General features: G+C 37.1%; 1 protein-coding gene across 5 annotated transcripts in view; it reads right to left on the bottom strand.

The window, feature by feature from the left end:
- The window catches only part of RAB27A (RAB27A, member RAS oncogene family), a 74,953-nt gene that overhangs the window by 31,378 nt on the left and 29,480 nt on the right, over nucleotides 1-14,095 (bottom strand). Inside the window, exon 3 of one of the 5 annotated variants that reach the window (XM_078448629.2) lies at nucleotides 8,351-8,516. The exons of 3 other annotated variants lie outside the window; for them this stretch is intronic. The gene's annotated coding sequence lies outside the window, so the exon portion shown is untranslated. Of the gene's footprint in view, nucleotides 1-8,350; nucleotides 8,517-11,154; nucleotides 11,269-14,095 lie in introns of those variants that run through there. One more of the 5 variants, XM_078448628.2, reaches the window with a different exon arrangement.

Genomic DNA, 14,095 nt, shown 5'->3' with positions numbered 1-14,095 from the left:
AATTTGATGACTCACCTTATGGTCAAAAATCCTGAATGCCGACCCCCAAGAGCCACTGCAATTAATTTCCTCATCATGCCTTAGCAAAGACTGTGACCTCATATTCAGATATGGCTGGTCAGCTGATAAGGGCAGAGCCTCCACTAACATTCATAATTCTATATGCACACTATAAAGAATGATACTTCACAGATGATGACCTTCCTATGTTATAGCTTCAGTATGTACAGGTTGGTTGCCAGTATTAATGGTACATAACAGAATTCCTCTCCAGAAGATGACCAATAGGGTACAAATAGTTTATCACACTACAGCATCTCATTTGGCTCCCAGTGATTCATTAGTAAGAGCTAAGAATTGAAAAGCAGGTCTAGATAGTGTTTAATCATTTTAGAGGTTCCCCTCAAAATGAATGACGAAGCAGAAAGCAACTCCGAAGTCTGCAATGATAACAGCTATCTTACTTCTTTATTTTTAATTTGAACAAAGGTTGCTCATTTCTATATCTGTGTTTTTACATCATTTAAGGTACAGAAGAAAATGTTGTCATCAATGGCATCACTCTTCTGTAATTCTCTAAATCCACTTGAACGGAATTCAAAGACAGATGAAACTACCTCTGTTGCACCAAAATTTAATGTGTTTAGTTATCATGGGACAACAGTCACACAGATAAGTCTACAAATGCTCTTTGTGGGTTTCGTTTTCTATTCATGTTGACAGCAATACATAACAGTTTATTCACAAACCAAGCCATCATAAATGAAGGTATTAACAAACCAAATACCACAACTAAAGGTATAAAAACCACCATCACTACTAATCATAGTTTGCACTCTTCAGATCATGCCTCTAGGTAATTATTTTCAGATTAACAAGGCAGATAAAGATCCAGACCTTTCACTCTCTGGGTTCAGTTTTCCAAAGGATGAAAATTAGAACCCATAGAGATTAACTCATTTGCACAGTCTAGCATATACATCTCCTAACTCCAAGTCCAATGTCCACTCTATCTCCAAGCTTATTGTTGTTACTCAAGTTTCTACAAATGCATGTTGGGCTTAACAGCGACTGGGTACGATATTGTATAAGGTAGCCCAATAGGAAATACATGACCTCTGAAGTCCAGCAGAGCCAGGCTGAATCCCAAGTCTCCCACATGCCAGCTATTCAGACATCTCTTCACCCCATTCTGGACAGATCAGACTGGCTCTGAAGACCAAGAACAATCTCTGAAATTGCCCCTGATCAGCTCAAGACATATTTCTAGCACAAAGTATTTCTGACTGGTTCAGAGTCATTTGCTGAACTAGATCACTTAGATCTAGTTCACAACATAGATCACTTTCAAACTAATTCTGATCTTTTTTGGCTGGTTTAAAACATTTTCAACTCATTGTAAATTGATATGTCTATTGCAAAAGAGTTATGACCAGCTTAAAAACAGGTTCAAATCTGTATCAGACATTGCAATCCATTCTAATAAGCTCATACTTGTTCTAAAAAAATATGAATGCTTCATTCTAGTTCAGAATCAAAGAGTTGAGTTCAGAGTCCACCTTTTTACTGACCTAAAGCCACTTTGGCTAAAATTAGGTATATCTAGTGAACATTACTTGGGTCTGGTTTGAATGGCTCACACTGCTTCAAACTAGTTTTACCTAGCTCTGTAAGTTCTGACCTGGACAAGTATGTTCTGACTGGTTCACATTAGGTTTGATTGTTTCAGAGTGTATTTTACTGAATCAAGTTAGTGCTAATCAGTTAAATCTCTCCAACTAAGTCATACTTGCTCTAATTTTATCAAACTTCTTGTAAATTAGTTAATGTCATCTATAATATGTTTTTTATGGTCTTAGATGGATTAAAAACTGGCTCAAACTAGTCCAAGTTGATTTATCAGATGTTCAAACAGTTTAAGGCTAGAAATGTAAAATGATAAACAGAAGCACAAAAAGCAATGGTTTGGTGCTTTACACTTACACTGAACCAACAAACTTAAATTTTTACTTATAATTACCTCAATTGTATGTGTTGGAGAATAGAGAACAGGTTGGGAGAAAGGAGTACTGGCACACTGGCAGAGAATACGATAAACAATAGGAAGAGGTGTGATGAGTGCCAGAGTCTTCCTTGGTTGAGAACTCACCCTTCATTTTATCTAAGGGACCTAGCAGCAAAACAGTGATCCATGATCCAACAATAAAATAGAGATTTCAAGTTGAGGAAAACCTTCATCAAATTTGGAGGCTATGTAAAGTGTGCCCTAAATTGGTCACAATGACTAGGCTAGTCTGGGTTAACAGAGACCAGAATTCTAAAAAGGAAGGAAGCTGCAAGGAAATAAAAGGACTCAGGAAAAGAGGCAGGCCTTCAAACTGGTAACAGATTTTTCAGGGTTTGGGCAGGGTATATTGATGGTAACAAGATTCTTCTCTGAGTTTGCAGTTATTTAGTTAAAGCCTAGAATTAATGGAACCATTCCATCTTTCAGCAGAAGATAATTCTAGTGCTTAGCAAACTACAAGCACAAACACACATGTGCTTATTACCACCAGATGAAGAAAACTTAACATTAAGTTTCAGCTGAAAACATACAGTGCAGAATTTTACATTTGGAACACCCCAACAACATTTTGTGCAAACTATTTGCAGTCAGTATTCCAAACTACCGATGCTTCAGAAGCCAGTTCATGAAAGCTCTTTCCAATTGAATTGCTCTTGCTAAAAATGGGTTGGAAGCCCACACACTAAGTATTTTATATTCTTTATCACAGCCCTAAAGGCAGGTGCTACATACTACACACACTTCTTCCCTCAGAAGGATCTCAGTGCCATTCTGTCATGGATGTCCCAATGAGAAGATGAGTAAGTGGGCCTTGGGCAGTCTATCTACATGCTAACATGGGCTCAATTCCAGCACATTGTTGAGAGATAGGAAAAAGTAGAGGTTAAGAGCATGGAATCTAGAACCAAACTACCTGGATGTGAATCTAGTCATTTCACTTTAGAAAATTTAACCCCTTTGCCTCAGGCTCTGCAGTTTTAAAATTAGGAATGATTTTTTTTAATTAATTTTTATTTTATTAATTCTATCATGCATATGCTTTCTTATTTCAATTTCTTTATAATTGGGGTGCATCTTACATTTTACAGTCTTACAACCCACAACATCTTGCGATTGTTACTAAATGAGGTGGAATGGAGATAATTGTGTGAAAACCTTTCATTAGCATCTTCTAGCAACATCACAAATGCACCATCAACACATTTTAGATTTGATGAAGCAGTAAACCTATCTCAGAGGGTTATTGTGGGGACTGAGCTAATGTGTACATGAAGAGTTTAGAACAATGTCTGGCACCGAGTAAATCCTGTATTAGTATTAACTCCTATTAGCGTCATCATATCGCAATCTAGCTTCCAACAGTCAATATGCAGGCAATATTCCTTTCTTAGAACTGTAAGAAAAACTATGTCCCTAAAAATTAATGAAAAAGAAAATAAGGATCTATGTATGAAGAACACTTGAACCCAAAAATTTCACTTCTTTAAACTCTAGATCTCCTTCAGGAAGTAGCATCTGAAATACCTCAAGGAAGTGTCTTCTAAAAAGTCAAGAATGACCCTAATTTGGGACTTGCAAAAGACTTTCTTACTCAGTTCACTTCTAACTCTCCTCCCTACACAAATATTTTTTCACAGGGCTCTCCACCCTCACTCTCATCAGATTAACAATAGAAAGCAAGAAACACCCACTTCCTCAACATTCACTAAGTGGTGATAATTGCCTTCTGAGAGAAAGTCAATGGTCTTCTTCCTTATTTAAAAAAGAAAACATACTTTAATTGTTTTTCAGGGAATAAGATAGGAGAGTGGTTTTAGTTAAGAGCAAAGGAATTAGATCCATTTCTCTCCCTCTCTCCCTGCCCCCCACCACACACACAACCTTAGCCCAAATTCTCCATAAAGCTTCCTATTAAAGTCAATCATAGACTCCAACCTTAGGATCTCCTATCATTTGGCAGAATCATTCTAAAACTATTCCAGATAGGTCAGCCATTTCTTGAAAGCCAAATTTTCCCTCTATCACCCATATTTAGTACAGAAAGTAAAAAAAAAAAAAAAAAAAAAAAAAAAGAGGGAAGGATAATATTAGTTGAATAATCACCATGTGCCACAAACAGTACTAGACATACATGATTTTATCAGGTCATCATCCTTAAAGAAAACTCAATGGTCTGTATAAGAGTTATAATACATAAAGAGTGATATTTTCTTAATATGAGGGGAAGTAGGCTTGGGTTCAGATTTTGACTCTTTGTGTGAGACTCCTTGCTCTTTAAACCTCCATTCTTCCAACCATAAAGTAGAGATAATAATGGCTATTAAGTGACATTATCTACAGAAAGCTTTTAGCATATTGCTTGGTCTGTGTTAAGAGTTCAATAATTGAAACTTGTCTTTAGCAATACTATTCCAAATAGTCTCATCAAGTTTTCAGCAAGGCATGTCATTTTACAATCTATTCTTATTTAACCCAGTACCTGAACCTTTAGAAAAATCATAGGAAACATTCAATTTAGGTACAATCACTTATGAGGTCTTCATCCATCACAAAATCTATCTTGGCATTCCAAACTAACACTAAGTTTTATCTATGTGATTTTTGGCAGTTTCAGAGCTGGAGTGTTCGTCAGTTGAATATTTTAATTTCCACAAGAGGAAACTGAATGAAGCTCAGAAAAGACAAGTGAATAATACAAAATCAACCAGCAGGTTAGATGTGGGACTGAGCTAGATCCCTAGTCTAAATTCTAGCACTGTATCCTTTTCTAACATATCATGATTTTTGTTCTCTCTGTATTCCTTTCCTTCCTTAAAAGCCAGGAACCTCAGTTACAGTGGCTTTGATTCAGGAACCAAAGTCTTCTGTGGTGCCAGCTCTTACAGAGATGAATTGCTTTATAACCAAGGCTTAGACTCAGAGAAGTTGGGATAAAAGGCCTGTACTTCTGCATCTCTGTCACAAAGCCCTTCCTTCTGATTGGTTCCCCCAAGAAAAGAAGTCAGAAACTGAGGGCTTGTCTGCCTCTTACTGGTCATAGTAAATCCAAGCAATTAAGTATCTTGATACTTGTACCATCTCCTGTAAATCCTTTCTTTAGGTCTTTCTTCCTTGTGGTTTCAAAGTGGAAACAGCATAAAAATCATGAAGTTTTTCATTTCCTTACAAACTTGTTTGGTCTTGAGCTTAGTACTCTTCTCTCAAATCAAGATTATTTTCTGTAGTGCTGCCTTAACTTCTCTGTAAGAATACTTCTGGCTCATTCACTCTCTCTTTCATTCATCAAATATTTATTGACTGCCTTTTCTGTGCTTGGTGCCTGAGCACAATGGAGAGCCAATACTCACCATGGAAATCTTACACTTTTAGACACATCCTAAGGTATATTCTTCTAATGACTATACCCACCTCTATGGTTTTTCAAAAAAACCAATCCTCGTGAATATTTTAATCTTCCTTTCTAAACATAACACAATATGACATCAAAATTCATATCCCCATAGTACTTTTTCCCTGCCGATATGTGCACAAGCCACATGTGTGGCATGCATATAAAGATGCAAAACGAAGAAAAATGTGAAGCTCAACAGAGAATAAAGAGAAAACTTAAAAAAAAAATACTTATTTTGAAAGAGGGGGGAGGGACGGAAAGAGGGCAACAGAAAGAGAGAAAATCCCAGGCAGGCTCCACGCTCCGCATGGAGCCTGACACAGGGCTCCATCTCACAACCACAAGATCACAACCTGAGCCAGTATCAAGAGTTGGACGCTTAACTGACTGAGCCACCTAGGTGTGCCAATAAAGAGAAAACTTTTAAAAGAGAAACGAGGTGTATGTACAGAATTTTTACTGGAAAATATTTTGAACTTGTTAGGTTAATAAAATATTACAGTATTGCTATAGAGCTTATGGATTCCACTTGTCTTGCCCAAAGTGATTTCTATGTAGAAACTGGAGCATATGAATGTAACTATTTTTCTGATAAAGCATAAAACATCAGCATTTTGGGGAACTCTATCGCCTCATGTTCTGTCGTACATATTAATATCCCCTTATCCAAGCATTCATCTAGATAAAAATGTTCACGTACCAATGACTGGCATAGAACAATAAAGTCTATCAGTGTTTTTAAATTTTAATGTTAAAAATCAGGAGGCTTGTCTTATTTTGTTTTGTTTATGGAACCACTGTTGACCCATTCCTGGCATTCTGATGCACAAACATAATAGAAACAGCAGAAAAAGGAAAGAGAAATCATACAGAGTGAGGCAGGGTAGAAAAAGCATTTTAAGATGTACCAAGATATGAGTGGGGTCAACTTGTGTTTACCAAATAAGCCCTGGCTACAACGGTCTCAGACCATTGCAATTCCTACATCCTGGAATGAAACACATCCACTCTCACTACAGAAACAACATGTGTACTACTCCATTTCCACAAGAGAAGACAGCCTCTGCCTTCCATGTACGTAGGCTTCCTCTTCTCAATTCCTTGTCTAAGTATGAGGAGATAGGTTTCTGCCCTCCTGAGTAGTAGCTGGTCTTGTTTGTGAAAAGATCTTAGGTAGAGAGAACTAAGTAGAAATCTAACAGCTTTGAAAAACAGAAGGAAATTGGAATCTAGCTCTTCCTTGACACTTTATTGAAGGATGAGTTTGATTTTATCTAAATTCAGAATATTATAAACTGCATTAGATATTCACCTATCACCTATGATTCATACATACATTCCTATCAATACAGTGTTTTGTAGAATATCATGGATCCATCCTTAACAGTAACGGGAGATGTCCCTGGCTAAAAATCTAAATTTGCATATCATTTGGCTTAATATTTATAGATGCACCTGCTACATAGGAATATTCCATTCTCCTCATTTAAACAAAGTGAAAAGACTGACTTATAGCAGATGGTACTATTCCGGCATAGCAAGTTATCCAAAGAAAAAATAAAGTGATCTGCAAATACCATGAGATTAAATATACATTTCCAAAAACCTGCAGGACATCCAAACATTTCCTCATTTGTAAAATCTTCCTCTAGATATTTGCAAATTCTTTATGAGTATTAAAGAGAAGTATTAGGGTAAATAAAGAATAAACAGTCTCAATCCAGGCATTGACCCATTTCTGAAATGTTACCATCATTTCAGTATGTGAGCAACATAACCCAGTAAACAAATACAAGCAACTACACATTAGGAAAGAAGGGAACATTGGAATTATTCTTGAAAGTGGAGAGTGTTCTTCTGGAAAACCATTGTGGAATGATTCAAATGAAATTCTGGCTTTTTTTTTTTTTTTTTTTTTTTTTTTTTTTAATTTATGGAGACCATTGATTCATTTACTTAAAAGAGTTTATTTATTGCTTGAATCTCTTTTAGGATCAAAATATGAGTGTTTGTAGGAATTTATGGAAAGTAAACACTGGGTGTTATATTACTTATAGTTTGTGATAAGTAATTCTTGTTTTATAGAGATACAAGGTAACAAGGAAAGGGCACACTGTAGAATAGGTCGTTTGTAAAATATAGGCCATACTATGGCAATAGGAGTGGCTGTTTGGTTTGCTGAGTAATATCTCAAACAATGTGAAAGCAGCCCCATAATGGACACAACCATATGTCACTGCAATGTCCAAACCATGGCTAAATGTGCTTCTTAATGACACCATGAAGCTGGAAATTAAGACTCTGAGAGAAGTGAAAAATCTGTAAAGTCTACTCCGACACAGAGGCTGCTTTTTAAAAGCACATAGAAGATGATGTTAACAAACACTGGAGTCAGGGTCTCCTATATTCAAACAACAGGATGCCACCACCTACCTGTGTAAAATAAGTAGCAAAATGCCTAATAGCTATCAGTAGGTCACAGCTCTCGTATGATTACAACAGATTAAAGCTTGAACAATGATCTTACAACTTTAAGCCTGGTACTTTTTCCACAATACCTTAAGAATGACACTGAAAACTTTATAAAACTCTCCAAGAATGGAGTGAAAATGTTTTCCAAAAATAGAAAAGGAGGAGTGACTTCAGCTACTTGGAAGGTGGGCTGTCTGCAAGTCAACTGGCTGTCAGAAGGAATTCTGCTGTCACAGGCTAAATGATGGCATTTGGCTGTGTCGGAGCGCCACCAAATTCTGGGCTTGGACTCAGAGGCAGAAATACTACGAATGACAGTACTGCTACCCCAGCCAGGACTGCAAGGATAAAAAAATCACGTAGACTTGCAGGAGTTGATATTGGAATATGCATTTCCAAGGTCACAAAACACACAATACCTTTACATTTTTCACCTAGAAATGGAGTCAGTGGTGCTTCTCCCAATACTTGTCCTCCCAGAACATGGGACATGTGTGGTGAGGCCTTTGACCAGCACAGCCTGGCTCTCTCGCCTCTCACCTGCTGCAAGTTTTTCGTGTACTGCAACACAGCAAAGGTGTTAATCTGTCAGAAGAAACACGCCAAATCAAGGAGCAAACAACTTTAATTTGTGAAGTAACAATGATGCTTCTTTCATTCCAAGAAAAACATTAGGATAGAAAAAATTTAGGAATTAGAAGAAGGAAGACCTGTTGAGGATCACTGTCCAAATAATAAAAACAATTAGATAAATATCCCTGAGTTGACAATAACTGGGGAAGTGAAGAGCTCCATTATCATTGCCTTTTTTTAAAAAATGAGAATGTGAGCACTCTGTATTATTCACCGTGTAGGTAAAGTGTGTCCAGAATAAATACCACTCTGCCCTTCCAGATCCAGCCAATTACACACTAGGATATTATTTTCAATGTTGTTTATAAGGGTGATTTTTACAGTATAGTGAAAACATTTCACTGATTTCTTAAAGGACAGGGACCATACTTTAACTTTTCTGTGATGACCTACATACTTGCAGGAACTGTGAATGTTGGGAGCTCCCATCCCACATGCCCTACTCCAAAGGCTAAACTGAACCCTTGGTTTGGCACACAGATGCTTACAATGGTTACTAAGATGTTCCAGATATGGTTCCACTTCTCCTTTGTCCTACCTACCCCACTTCCTCATCCCTGCTGACCACATCAGAGCTTGGTTGTTCTCAGCCCCCAGGAATATGCTCTTTGGGTACATGGTGGCTTATTAACACACACAGGATTCCATCACTTCATAACTGGTTTTCTTTTCCACAGTCTAACATCCACCCTCAACCACCCCCCATGTTGGGTTCTAACAGCCCTGTTTCTAATAATTACCCCTGTGCCATGACCTCTCTACTCTCTTTTCCCCTTTCTGGCTTTCCTGTCTCTCATTTTCAGGTACTTTTCCCCAACACCAATTTGTGTGTGCAAAAACTGACCTTACACCAACAATGCCAGTCAACGAATGCACATTTCCTTATAACACAGTGAGTTGCCATGTTAACTTCAAGGTATTGGACCCTCTCAGTAAGCTCAAGTGCTGCTGTGTCTTCAAGGACTTCTACTTTTGCAATAAGGAAAAGAGATTTGCCCCATCTATTCCTGGGAATAGAGCCATTTCAGGAACATAAATTCTTCTCAGTACTGCGCTAGTTTTGGTTTTCCCATAATGTTAATGAACAGGCAACATACTGATACAAGTCCATCCTGAGTTTAAACAGCTGTAAATATTCCTACCATATACCAACTTTCTTCTTTTAAAAAACGCTGCTCCGTTAAGGAAACTATCAACAAAATAAAAAGCCAACATATTAAATGGGAAAAAACTTTTGCAAATCATATACCTGTTAAGGGATTAATATGCAAAATATATAAAGAAGTCCTACAACAAAACACCAAAAAACAAAACAAAACAAATAATCCGATTTAAAAATGAGCCAAGGACCTGAATAGACATTTGCCAAAGAAGACATTGAGATGACCACCAAGTACATGAAAAGATGTCCATCGTCACTAATCATCAAAGAAAATGCTAATCAAAACCACAATGAGATATCACCTCATACCTCTTAGAATGATTATTATCAAAAAGTTAAGACATAGCAAGTGTTGATGAGGATAGGAAGAAAAGGAAGTCCTTGTACACTGTTCGTGGGAATGTAAATTGGTGCAACCACTGAGCAAAACGGTATACAGCGTCCTCAAAAAATTAAAAATAAATCATATGACCCCATAATTCCACTTCTGGTATTTGTCAAAAGAAAATAAAAACACAAAATCAAAAAGATATATGCACCCCATGTTCACTGCAGCATTGTTTACAACAGTTAAGATAGTGAAACAACATAAATATCCGTCAAAAGATAAATGATAAAATGATATCGATACACACACACACAAATATAACACACACACAAAGGAATACTACTCAGCTATAAAAAAGGAAATCTTGCCATTTGTGACAAGATGAATGTACTTTGAGGATATTATACTAAGTGAAATAAGTCAGACAGAGAAAGACAAATACTGCATGATGTCAGTTATATGTGGGGGAAAAAAAACACCCCAAGCTCATGAATATAGATCAGTGACTGCCAGAGGCAGGGAGTGGAGGAGGGCAAAATGGGTGAAGGAAGTCAAAAGATACAAATGTCTAGTTATGAAATAAATAAGTTATGGGGATGTAACATACAGCATGGCAAATACAGTCAATAACATTGTATTGCATATTTGAAACTTGCTAAGAGAATAAATCTTAAAAGTTCTCATCACACAAAATTCTATCACCATATATGACAGGTGGTAACAAGACATACCATGGTTATCATTTTGCAACATATGCAAAAATTGAAAAGTTACGCTGTATACCTGAAACTAATACAATGAATGTCAATTATACCTCAATTTTAAAGATTTTTTAAATAAAAAATTATAAAAAGAATATTGAAATAGGCTCAGAAAATCAAGCTATTTCCTGATGGTTTAGCACAACTCAAACAATGACACGAGGATTCTCAGCCTTGCCCATTGGGTGTCAGTAAGTTACAGACAGCTGGTTATAGGTCTTTTGGGTCCTTCTCAAGTCTACTTTCTACAGTAATATATTTAGAACATGTGTTCAATTGTTCCCTAAAAAGTATCATATTCTTTAATAGCTGAATCAAAAGGAAAGAAAAGAAACTCACCCAATTGACAAGGTCTAATCGGATATACTTCTTATGGATTCTCAGGAAGTCTTTCCTTGTTCCACCCATTCAGTGTGCAGTCTTGGAAAGGACTGTTTGCATTTCTGTCAGCAGCTGTTTATAGAATGGGGTGTGCCTTGGATTTACTTATGCAAAAGGACCGAGAAACTACAATGTACTTGCAACCATCCAGCCAATTTCTAAATTAACCTGTCTCATCACAGTTGGCTGTTTAGCTACTGCTGTTGATTTCTAATTTTATTGCATCTTGGGTCAGCAAAATTGTTCTGCATAATATCAAATTTTGAGGGATTTCTTAAGTTTTATGAATGTTCCATGACGGTTTGAAAATGATCTATATATCCTGTTAGTTGTATGCTAGTTATGTTTTTCAATCTGATATTACCTTTATTTACATTTTACTACTTTATCTGTTTCTGAGAAAGGTGTGTGAAGAAACTGGATTTTTCTTATAAAATAAGTATAAGATAATATCTTAAAGAAGATGAATATAAAGCATCATACAAGAACAAGGCATTGAAGGCCTTATTCATGAGGCATTCAATCTGTGGCCTTTGTGTTATGTAGAACACTGAGATCCATGGAGGTACTTTAAGAGTTCTGTAAATTTTTATTCAAAGGTCTGTTTTACCTTTATCATTATTTTTTTGATTTGGAATAAAAACTCGTATAGTCACACAAGTTATATAGCAGATTTAGAGACATCCAAATTATTCATTTATACTGCTTGCCTAACTTATTTGCTTCTGTCTTTAGAGCATATATGTTACTTGAAATATCTATAAATGTGTTATTAATGGAGAAGGCTGTAATTTGCACTAGGCTTTTCTCTCCTTTTTCTTTCTCTTTTTTTAAAATTCAGAGTAGATCCCTGGGTCCACTCTTGTGAAATTATTTAAAGAGGCATATGTGAGCCACTCTCCGTACATGACAGCAAGGCTGAGGCACATCTGTTTAGCATGTTTGCTTCCATCCCATTACAACAGTCAATTGAGCAATAAAGAATGAACACAATATGTTGCATCAAAACATTTGATTACAGATCACTGTAGAGATGATTTTATGTTTGGAGAGCTTCTTGTTTGACTTCTATAAATATGATTGAGCTATTCTAAGTTTGGGTTACTTCTTGTCTATTGCAGATTAGTATCTTCACAACCTGTTGGATACTCCTGCACAGGGTCTCAGAAAACCTACATCAGGTCATTGCAGTAAACCTTTCACTACCTCAGAAAATTGCTTTGGTCCAGCCAGTTGCAAACTGTCTTTAGCAAGTTTCTTCAAATGAAATCTTACATGGCACTCCAATATACAAAACCAATGAAAGTGGAACCATTCTAATAAGATGAACATGATACCTGACCTCCAAAGCCTGTGGCCCCCACAAGGACTATCAAGAGCCCTTTGCACACATTTGGAAACCAGTGAGGAAAGCTCTACCTTCCACCCAACTGAATCATCTCATTTGCCTTTGTACACAAACACTTCCTGTCTGCCTAAACACCTTAGATCGACAACACATTTTTGTAAGGCCTGCTAAGCTTTTCTACTGAACATCTCCTTAAGATGCCACCTCTCAAATCTCCCCCACTTACCACATTCTTAGGACTCCTCTCACCTGGGAGGGAAAACCTAAAATATACTGGGTGTCCCTGATAAGAACTCCAAGTAGGGGTACCTAAAGCTTGAGAGAATTAAGGTAAGCCAGTAAGATAGAGTCTTGGAGACAATGATCATTGGGTCACTTACAGGAAATGAAGGTCTATGGGTCTAAGTCTAAATAGTCCTGGAAAAATCCACACCAAACTGGCCAAAAGTGAACAAAAAGGCAGCACCCGTCACACCCCACCTTGGGACAGGTACCAGTGTCCTTGAAAATGAGAATTGTTAGATGGATGTTTATAACCAGCTACCTTGGTGATCCCTTGCTAATGGGACTAATTGGACACACTGAGGCCATCAGAAAATATATCCAGATTAGTCTCAACAGACTCAAGAAGCTATGCTTGGGGTGGAACCCTAAAAAGTCAACATATGTTTAGAGGAACATAATGAAACAATGAAATGGCAAACTTAAAATAACTGATCATGTATTATTTTGTGCTATATCCAAAGCCACTTTATACTAAACTATAACCAGAGTAGCATAAAAAGGCACAAAGTTTATTTTTAATAGTGATAGAGAAAAACTGAAAATTCTCTCTAACTTTATTTTTTTTCTATTAATTCAGGAAAAATTGCTAGTATTATATTTTATCCACAAAATGCTTTGTTCCAGCTAATGGCTATGTCATGAAAACGTTGCTACTTTAAACTATTCAAAAGTTCCAGGGAAGGAAAAAGGAGTGGTGGGAAAATGGGAAAAGAACAACTTCTTATGCTCCCTGAGCACACAGGCTCATGTGTAGGTGGCACAGAACCAATTCAAGACACAAGGGGCTAAATACAAATGGAGGTTCCCAGACAGGTGGTCAAGGTCACATCAAAGTCAAACACCAACAAAGTAAGAAACAGATCAAAAAGGAGAGAAGTGGTTTATGGATTTGTGGAAGAGTGTCCCAGGAATTCAGGAGAACATGTAGTCCTAGAGACTGGAGAGACATTTTAGCTAATTACAGACAGTAGGGACAACACCTAGAAAAGGCCTTCAGTAGTTGCTGTTTTATCAAAAACCTGCGAGATTACCTTCTAAGTCAGGGCAATTTTTTTCCATCTGGTTGCTCTCTCCTGTTAGCCCATCCAATTTCAAAGGCTCCCTAATTGTTCCAACCAGATTCCTTCACTAAGTTTCCTCTTCCTACCTTGGGCATATGGAAGGCCAAGCGTCCAGATTACCATTTGGTTCCCCAAAGCCATACCTGTCTTTGTCATCAGCCAAGCCTAAGGGCACTATGGGAACCAAGTCTCTGTTCTCTCACTA

This window comes from Panthera onca, chromosome B3 (genome assembly GCF_046562875.1).
Source record: "Panthera onca isolate mPanOnc1 chromosome B3, mPanOnc1 haplotype 2, whole genome shotgun sequence".
In the NCBI taxonomy this organism is placed as follows: domain Eukaryota; kingdom Metazoa; phylum Chordata; class Mammalia; order Carnivora; family Felidae; genus Panthera; species Panthera onca.
This window is presented reverse-complemented; position numbering and strand designations above follow the sequence as displayed.